This window comes from Budorcas taxicolor, chromosome X (assembly GCF_023091745.1).
Source record: "Budorcas taxicolor isolate Tak-1 chromosome X, Takin1.1, whole genome shotgun sequence".
In the NCBI taxonomy this organism is placed as follows: domain Eukaryota; kingdom Metazoa; phylum Chordata; class Mammalia; order Artiodactyla; family Bovidae; genus Budorcas; species Budorcas taxicolor.
This window is the reverse complement of record NC_068935.1, coordinates 73,367,564-73,377,998: the sequence shown is the minus strand read 5'-3', so window position 1 is coordinate 73,377,998 and position 10,435 is coordinate 73,367,564.

Here is a 10,435-nt window from a genome sequence, read left to right as displayed (position 1 = left end):
TGGTGAGGGCTGGGCTTCCCTTGTGGTTCAGGTGGTTAAGAATCTGCCTGCAATGCAGGAGACCAGGGTTCAGTTGCTGGGCTGGGAAGATTCCCAACCCAGAGAAGGCAATGGCAACCCACTCCAGTATTCCTGCCTGGAGAATCCATCTGAATCCAATAATATATTTAAAAGATTATACACCACTATCAAGTGAGATTTAGCCCAGGGATGCAGGGATTTTTCAATATCCACAAGTCAATCAGTGTGATACACCACATCAACAAATTGAACAAACAAACTCAAATAGTCATTCTAGTAGATGGAGGAAAACTTTTGATAAAATTAGCACCCATTTATGATTAAAACTTTCCAGAAAGTGGGCACATAGGGAACATAACTTTAACATAATAAGGCCATATATAACAAACCTATAGCAAACACCATACTCAATGGTGGAAAGCTGAAAGCATTTCCTCTAAGATCAGGCACAAGACAAAGATGTTCATTCTTGTCACTTTTATTTAACAGATTTTTGAAAGTTCTAGCTACGGCAATCAGAGAATAAAAAAAGTAAATGTAATTCAAATTGGAAAAGAGGAAATTAAACTGTCACTGTTTGCACATGACATAATACTATACATAAAAAACCTAAAGATTGGAAAACTACTAGAGCTCATCAATGAATTTGTTAAATTGCAGGTTACAAAATTAATACACAGAACTCTGTTGCATTTCTGTATGGTAACAAAGAAAGTTAAAAAGCAGAAATTAAGGAAAATGTCCTATTTCCATTTGCAACAAAAAATAATTAAATACCTAGGGAAAAAAACCTACCTAAGGAGATAAAATCACTGCAGATGGTGACTGCAGCCATGACATTAAAAGACTCCTTGGAGCTCATCAAATGCCTCCATACCTACACTGAAACCAAGCTTCACCCAAGGGCCAACAAGTTCCAGAGCAAGACATACCACGCAAATTCTCCAGCAACACAGGGACACACCCCTGAGCTTCAATATACAGGCAGCTCAAAGTTACTCCAAAACCATTGATGTCTCATAACCCATTACTGGTCACTCCACTGCACTCCAGAGAGAAGAAACCCAGCTTCACCCACCAGAACTCCAACACAAGCCTCCCTAACCAGGAAACTTTGACAAGCCACTAATACAACCCCACCCACAGTGAGGAAACTCCATAATAAAGGGAACTACACAAATTCCCAGAATATAGAAAGGCCACACCAAACGCAGCAATATAACCAAGATGAAGAGACAGAGGAATACTCAGCAGGTAAAGGAATAGGAGAAATGCCCACCAAACCAAACAAAAGAAGAAGAGATAAAGAATCTACCTGATAAAAAATTCTGAATATTGATAGTGAAAATGATCCAAAATCTTGAAATCAAAATGGAATCACAGATAAATAGCCTAGAGACAAGGATTGAGAAGATGCAAGAAAGGTTTAACAAGGACCTAGAAGAAATAAAAAAGAGTCAATATATAATGAATAATGCAATAAAGGAGATCAGAAACACTCTGGAGGCAACAAATAGTAGAATAACGGAGGCAGAAGATAGGATTAGTGAAATAGAAGATAGAATGGTAGAAATAAATGAATCAGAGAGGAAAAAAGAAAAACGAATTAAAAGAAATGAGGACAATCTCAGAGACCTCCAGGACAACATGAAACGATCCAACATTAGAATTATAGGAGTCCCAGAAGAAGAAGACAAAAAGAAAGACCATGAGAAAATCCTTGAGGAGATAATAGTTGAAAACTTTCCTAAAATGGGGAAGGAAATAATCACCCAAGTCCAAGAAACCCAGAGAGTTCCAAATAGGATAAACCCAAGGCAAAACACCCCAAGACACATATTAATCAAATGAACAAAGATCAAACACAAAGAGCAAATATTAAAAGCAGCAAGGGAAAAACAACAAATAACACACAAGGGGATTCCCATAAGGATAACAGCTGATCTTTCAATAGAAACTCTTCAGGCCAGGAGGAAATGGCAAGACATATTTAAAGTGATGAAAGAAAATAACCTACAGCCTAGATTACTGTACCCAGCAAGGATCTCATTCAAATACGAAGGAGAAATCAAAAGCTTTCCAGACAAGCAAAAGCTGAGAGAATTCAGCACCACCAAACCGGCTCTCCAACAAATGCTAAAGGATCTTCTCTAGACAGGAAACACAAAAAGGGTGTATAAACCCGAACCCAAAACAATAAAGTAAATGGTAACAGGATCATACTTATCAATAATTACCTTAAACGTGAAGGGGGTTGAATGCCCCAACCAAAAGGCAAAGACTGGCTGAATGGATACAAAAACAAGACCCTTCTATATGCCGCTTACAAGAGACCCACCTCAAAACAAGGGACACATGCAGACTGAAAATGAAGGGCTGGTAAAAGATATTCCACGCACATAGAGACCAAAAGAAAGCAGGAGTGGCAATACTCATATCTGATAAAATATCTTTAAAACAAAGGCTGTGAAAAGAGACAAAGAAGGCCACTACATAATGATCAAAGGATCAATCCAAGAAGAAGATATAACAATTATAAATATATATGCACCCAATATAAGAGCACCACAATATGTAAGACAAATGCTAACAAGTATGAAAGGAGAAATTAACAATAACACAATAATAGCGGGAGACTTTAATACCCCACTCATACCTATGGACAGATCAACTAAACAGAAAATTAACAAAGAAATGCAAATTTTAAATGATACAATAGACCAGTTAGACCTAATTGATATCTATAGGACATTTCACCCCAAAACAATGAATTTCACCTTTTTCTCAAGTGCTCATGGAACCTTCTCCAGGATAGATTACATCCTGGGCCATAAATCTAACCTTGATAAATTTAAAAAAATCGAAATCATTCCAAGCATCTTTTCTGACCATAATGCATTAAGATTAGATCTCAATTACAGGAGAAAAAATATTAAAAGTTTCAACGTACGGAGGCTGAACAACACGCTGCTGAATAATCAACAAATCACAGAAGAAATCAAAAAAGAAATCAAAATACGCATAGAAACTAATGAAAATGAAAACACAACAACCCAAATCCTGTGGGACACTATAAAAGCAGTGCTAAGAGGAAAGTTCATAGCAATACAGGCATACCTCAAGAAACAAGAAAAAAGTCAAATAAATAACCTAACTCTACACCTAAAGCAACTAGAAAAGGAAGAAATGGAGAAGCCCAGAGTTAGTAGAAGGAAAGATATCTTAAAATTAGGGCAGAAATAAATGCAAAAGGAACAAAAGAGACAATAGCAAAAATCAACAAAACCAAAAGCTGGTTCTTTGAAAGGATAAATAAAATTGACAAACCATTAGCCAGACTCATCAAGAAACAAAGAGAGAAAAATCAACTCAATAAAATTAGCAATGAAAATGGAGAGATCACAACAGATAACACAGAAATACCAAGGATCATAAGAGACTGCTATCAGCAATTATATGCCAATAAAATGGACAACGTGGAAGAAATGGACAAATTCTTAGAAAAGTACAACTTTCCAAAACGGAACCAGGAAGAAATAGAAAATCTTAACAGACCCATCACAAGCACGGAAATTGAAACTGTAATCAGAAATCTTCCAGCAAACAAAAGCCCAGGTCCAGACGGCTTAACAGCTGAATTCTATCAAAAATTTAGAGAAGAGCTAATACCCATCCTACTCAAACTCTTCCAGAAAATTTCAGAGGAAGGTAAACTTCCAAACTCATTCTATGAGGCCACCATCACCCTAATACCAAAACCTGACAAAGATGCTACCAAAAAAAAAAAAAAAAAAAAAAAAACAAAAAAACAAAAAAACAACCTATAGGCCAATATCACTGATGAACATAGATGCAAAAATCCTCAACAAAATTCTAGCAATCATAATCCAACAACACATTAAAAAGATCATACACTGTGACCAAGTGGGCTTTATCCCAGGGATGCAAGGATTCTTCAATATCTGCAAATCGATCAATGTAATTCACCACATTAACGAAGTGAAAAATAAAAGCCATATGATTATCTCAATAGATGCAGAGAAGGCCTTTGACAAAACTGAACATCTATTTATGATAAAAACTCTCCAGAAAGCAGGAATAGAAGGAACATATCTCAACATAATAAAAGCTATATATGACAAACCCACAGCAAACATTATCCTCAATGGTGAAAAATTGAGAGCATTTCCCCTAAAGTCAGGAATAAGACAAGAATGCCCACATTCACTGCTACTATTCAACATAGTTCTGGAAGTTTTGGCTACAGCAATCAGAGCAGAAAAAGAAATAAAAGGAATCCAAATTGGAAAAGAAGAAGTAAAACATTCACTCTTTGCAGATGACATGATCCTCTACATAGAAAACACTAAAGACTCCACCAGAAAATTACCAGAGCTAATCAATGAATATAGTAAAGTTGCAGGATATAAAATCAACACACAGAAATCCCTTGCATTCCTATACACTAATAATGAGAAAGTAGAAAAAGAAATTAAGGAAAAAATTCCATTCACCATTGCAACGAAAAGAATAAAATACCTAGGAATATATCTACCTAAAGAAACTAAAGACCTATATATAGAAAACTATAAAACACTGATGAAAGAAATCAAAGAAGACACTAATAGATGGAGAAATATACCATGTACATGGATTGGAAGAATCAATATAGTGAAAATGAGTACACTACCTAAAGCAATCTACAAATTCAATGTAATCCCTATCAAGCTACCAGCGATATTTTTCACAGAACTAGAACAAATAATATCAAGATTTGTATGGAAATACAAAAAACCTTGAATAGCAAAAGCAATCTTGAGAAAGAAGAATGGAACTGGAGGAATCAACTTGCCTGACTTTGGGCTCTACTTCAAAGCCACAGTCATCAAGACAGTATGGTACTGGCACAAAGACAGAAATATAGATCAATGGAACAAAATAGAAAGCCCAGAGATAAATCCACACACATATGGACACCTTATCTTTGACAAAGGAGGCAAGAATATACAATGGAGTAAAGACAATCTCTTTAACAAGTGGTTCTGGGAAAACTGGACAACCACTTGTAAAAGAATGAAACTAGATCACTTTCTAACACCACACACAAAAATAAACTCAAAATGGATTAAAGATCTAAACTTAAGACCAGAAACTATAAAACTCCTAGAGGAGAACATAGGCAAAACACTCTTCGACGTAAATCACAGCCGGATCCTCTATGATCCACCCCCCAGAATTCTGGAAATAAAAGCAAAAATAAACAAATAGGATCTAATTAAACTTAAAAGCTTCTGCACAACAAAGGAAAATATAAGCAAGGTGAAAAGATAGCCTTCTGAATGGGAGAAAATAATAGCAAATGAAGCAACTGACAAACAACTAATCTCAAAAATATACAAGCAACACATGCAGCTCAATTCCAGAAAAATAAATGACCCAATCAAAAAATGGGCCAAAGAACTAAATAGACATTTCTCCAAAGAAGACATACGGATGGCTAACAAACACATGAAGATGCTCAACATCACTCATTATTAGAGAAATGCAAATCAAGACCACAATGAGGTACCACTTCACACCAGTCAGAATGGCTGTGATCCGAAAGTCTGCAAGCAATAAATGCTGGAGAGGGTGTGGAGAAAAGGGAACCCCTTGACACTGTTGGTGGGAATGCAAACTAGTACAGCTACTATGGAGAACAGTGTGGAGATTCCTTTAAAAATTGCAAATAGAACTGCCTTATGACCCAGCAATCCCACTGCTGGGCATACACACCGAGGGAACCAGAATTGAAAGAGACACATGTACCCCAACGTTCATTGCAGCACTGTTTATAATAGCCAGGACACGGAAACAACCTAGATGTCCATCAGCAGATGAATGGATAAGAAAGCTGTGGTACATATACACAATGGAGTATTACTCAGCCATTAAAAAGAATACATTTGAATCAGTTCTGATGAGACGGATGAAACTGGAGCCGATTATACAGAGTGAAGTAAGCCAGAAAGAGAAACACCAATACAGTATACTTACACATATATATGGATTTTGGAAAGATGGTAATGATGACCCTGTGTGCAAGACAGCAAAAGAGACACAGATGTGTAGAGCAGACTTTTGGACTCAGAGGGAGAGGGAGAGGGTGGGATGATTTGGGAGAGTGGCATTGAAACATGTATACTGTCATGTAAGAAACGAATCACCAGTCTATGTCCAATGCAGAGTACAGCATGCTTGGGGCTGTTCCACGGGGATGACCCAGAGAGATGTTATGGGGAGGGAGGTTGGAGGGAGGTTCATGTTTGGGAACACATGTACAGCCGTGGTGGATTCATGTCAATGTATGGCAAAACCAATACAGTATTGTAAAGTAAAATAACATAAAAATAAAAATAAAAAAATATATAGAGTCACACAGACACAAAAAAATCCAAGATAGTATTTGGTTGTTACTATCAGCCATAATTTATCGGTTGTGAAATCCACTCTAATAAAAATAAAATATTTGAAGGTGTTAAAAAAAATAAAAGACTCCTTGGGTGAAAAGTTATGACCAACCTAGATAGCATATTGAAAAGCAGAGACATTACTTTGCCAACAAAGGTCCGTCTAGTCAAGGTTATGGTTTTCCCAGTGGTCATGTATGGATTTGAGAGTTTGACTGTGAAGAAGGCTGAGCATCGAAGAATTGATGATTTTGAGCTGTGGTGTTGGAGAAGACTCTTGAGATTCCCTTGAACTGCAAGGAGATCCAACCAGTCCATCCTAAAGGAGATCAGCCCTGGGTGTTCTTTGGAAGGAATGATGCTAAAGCTGAAACTCCAGTACTTTGGGCACCTGATGCGAAGAGTTGACTCATTGGAAAAGACTTTGATGCTGGGAGGGCTTGGGGGCAGGAGGAGAAGGGGACGACAGAGGATGAGATGGCTGGATGGCATCACGGACTCGATGGACGTGAGTCTGAGTAAATTCCGGCAGTTGGTGATGGACAGGGAGGCCTGGTGTGCTGCGATTCATGGGATTGCGAAGAGTCAGACACTACTGAGTGACTGAACTGAACTGAACTGAAGGAGATAAAAGACCTGTACTCTGAAAATATAAGAAATATAAAGAATGAACACCCAGTACTGGTCTCCTTTAGGATGAACTAGTTGGATCTCCTTTCAGTCTAAGAGACTCAAGAGTCTTCTCCAACACCACAGTTCAAAAGCATCAATTCTTCAGTGCTCAGCTTTCTTTATATTTCTTTAAATGACCAATTTTCTTTGCTGTGATAAAAACACATAACATAAAGTTTACCATTTTAAACATTTTTAAGTGTAAAATTCAGTAACATTAAGTATATTCAGATTGTTGTAAACAGATCTAAACTTTTTCATCTTGCAAAGCTAAAAACAATTTTCTTGTTCCCCCTCTCCCTGGGTCCTGGAAATCATCATTCCACTTTCTGTTTCTATGAATCTGACTGCTCTAGAAACTTCATATTGTGAAATCATGCAGTATATGTCTTTTTGTAACTAAATTATTTCTCTTTTTTTAATTTGAATTTATTTATTTTAATTGGAAGCTAATTACTTTACAATATTGTATTGGTTTTGCCATATGTCAACATGAATCTGCCACGGGTGTACACGTGTTCCCCATCCTGAACCCCCCTCCCACCTCCCTCCCCGTACCATCCCTCTGGGTCATCACATTGCACCAGCGCCAAGCATCCTATATCCTGCAATGAACCTGGACTGGCGATTAGTTTCTTATATGATATTATAAATGTTTAAATGCCATTCTCCCAAATCATCCCACCCTCTCCCTCTCCCACAAGCAAGGTGAAAAGACAGCCTTTGGAATGGGAGAAAATAATAGTAAATTAAGCAACTGACAAACAACTAACCTCAAAAATATACAAGAAACTCCTGCAGCTCAATTCCAGAATAATAAATGACCCAATTTAAAAATGGCAAAACCAATACAGTATTGTAAAGCAAAATTAAGTAAAAATAAAAATTTTAAAATAAATAAATAAAATAAAAATGGGCCAAAGAACTAAACAGACATTTCTCCAAAGAAGACATACAGATGGATAACAAACACATGAAAAGATGCTCAACATCACTCATTATCAGAGAAATGCAAATCAAAACCACAATGAGGTACCATTTCACGCCAGTTGTAATGGCTGCAATCCAACAGTCTACAAGCAATAAATGCTGGAGAGGGTGTGGAGAAAAGGGAACCCTCTTACACTTTGGTGGGAATGCAAACTAGTACAGCCACTATGGAGAACAGTGTGGAGAATCCTTAAAAAGCTGGAAATAGAATTGCCATAAGACCCAGCAATCCCACTGCTGGGCATACACACTGAGGAAACCCGAAGTGAAAGAGACACGTGTACCCCAATGTTCATCGCAGCACTGTTTATAATAGTCAGCTTTCTTTATAGTCCAACTCTCACATCCCTATGTGACTACTGGAGAAAAAACATATCTTTGACTAGACAGACTTTTGTTGGTAAAGTAATGTCTCTGCTTTTTAATATGTTGTCTAGGTTGGTCTTAACTTTTTTCCAAGGAGCAAGCATCTTTTAATTTCATGACTGTAATCACCATCTGCAGTGATTTTGGAGTCCCTCAAAAATAATGTCTGTCACTCTTTCCATTGTTTCCCCATCTATTTGCCATGAAGTGATGGAACCAGATGCCATGATGTTAGTTTTCTGAATGTTGAGCTTGAAGCCACCTTTTTCACTCTCCACTTTCACTTTCATCAAGAGGCTTTTTAGTTCCTCTTCATTTTCTGCCATAAGGGTGGTGTCATCTGCATATCTGAAGTTATTGATATTTCTCCTAGAAATCTTGATTCCAGCTCACGCTTCATCCAGCCTGGCATTTCACATGATGTACTCTACATATGAGTTAAATAAGCAGGGTAACAATATACAGCCTTGACATACTCTTTTCCTGATTCAGAACCAGTTTGTTATTCCATGTCCAGTTCTTACTGTTGCTTCTTGATCTATATACGTATTTCTCAAGAGGCAGGTCAGGTGGTCTAGTATTCCCATCTCTCTAAGAATTTTCTACTGTTTGTTGTGATCTACACAGTCAAAGGCTTTGGTGTAGTCAATAAAGCCATAATAATAAATAATAAATGAACCAGTGATCAAATTGCCAATATCTTTGGATCATAGAGAAAGCAAGGAAATTCCAGAAGAAAACATCTACTTCTGTTTCACTAACTACAATAAAGCCTTTCACTATGTGGATCATAACAAACTGTGGAAAACTCTTAAAGAGATTTGCTTGTCTCCTCAGAAACCTGTATGCAGGTCCAAAAGCAACAGTTAGACATTATATGGCACAATTGACTTTCAAATTTGGGAAAGGAGTACAACAAGGCTGTATACTGTCGTCCTGTTTATTTAACTTATATACAGAGCACATCATGCAAAATGCCAGGCTGGATGAGTTACAAATTGGAATCAAGATTGCCAGGAGAGATATCAACAGCCTCAGATATGCAGATAATACCATTGTAAATGGGAGAAAGCTAAGAGGAACTGAAGAGCCTCTTGATGAGGGTGAAAGAGGAGAGTGAAAAAGTCAGCTTAAAACTCAATATTAAAAAAACTAAGATGATGGCATCCAGTCCCATCACTTCATGGCAAATAGAAGGAGAAAATTTAGAAGCAGTGATAGATTTTTTCTCCTTGGGCTCTAAAATCACTGCAGATGGTGACTGCAGCCATGAAATTAAAAGACAAATGCTTCTTGGAAGGAAAGCTCTGACAAACCTGACAGTGTATTAAAAAGACAAAGACATAACTTTGGCGACAAAGGTCCTTATAGTCAAAGTGAAGTGAAAGTGAAGTTGCTCAGTTGTGTCCGACTCTTTGCGACCCCGTGGACTGTAGCCCACCAGGCTCCTCCATCCATGGGATTCTCCAGGCAAGAATACCGGAGTGGGTTGCCATTTCCTTCTCCAAGGCTGTGGTTTATCCAGTAGCTATCTATGGATGTGAAAGATGGACCATAAAGAAAGCAGGGCACTGAAGAATTGACCCTTTTGAACTGTGATGCTGGGAAATACTCTTGAGAGTCCCTTGGACTGCAAGGAGGTCCAACCAGTCCATCCTAAAGGAGATCAGTACTGGGTGTTTATTGGAAGGACTGATGCTGAAGTTGAAGCTCCAATACTTTGGCCACCTGATATGAACAGCCAACTCATTGGAAAAGAACCTGATTCTGGGAAAGACTGAATGCAGTGGGAGAAGGGGATGCCATGGTTGGATGGCATCACCAATTCAATGGACATGAACTTGGGCAAACTACTGGAGATGGTGAAACACAGGGAGGCCTGACATGCTGCAGCCCATGGCGTCACAAAGAGTCAGATAGGACTTGGCGACTGAACA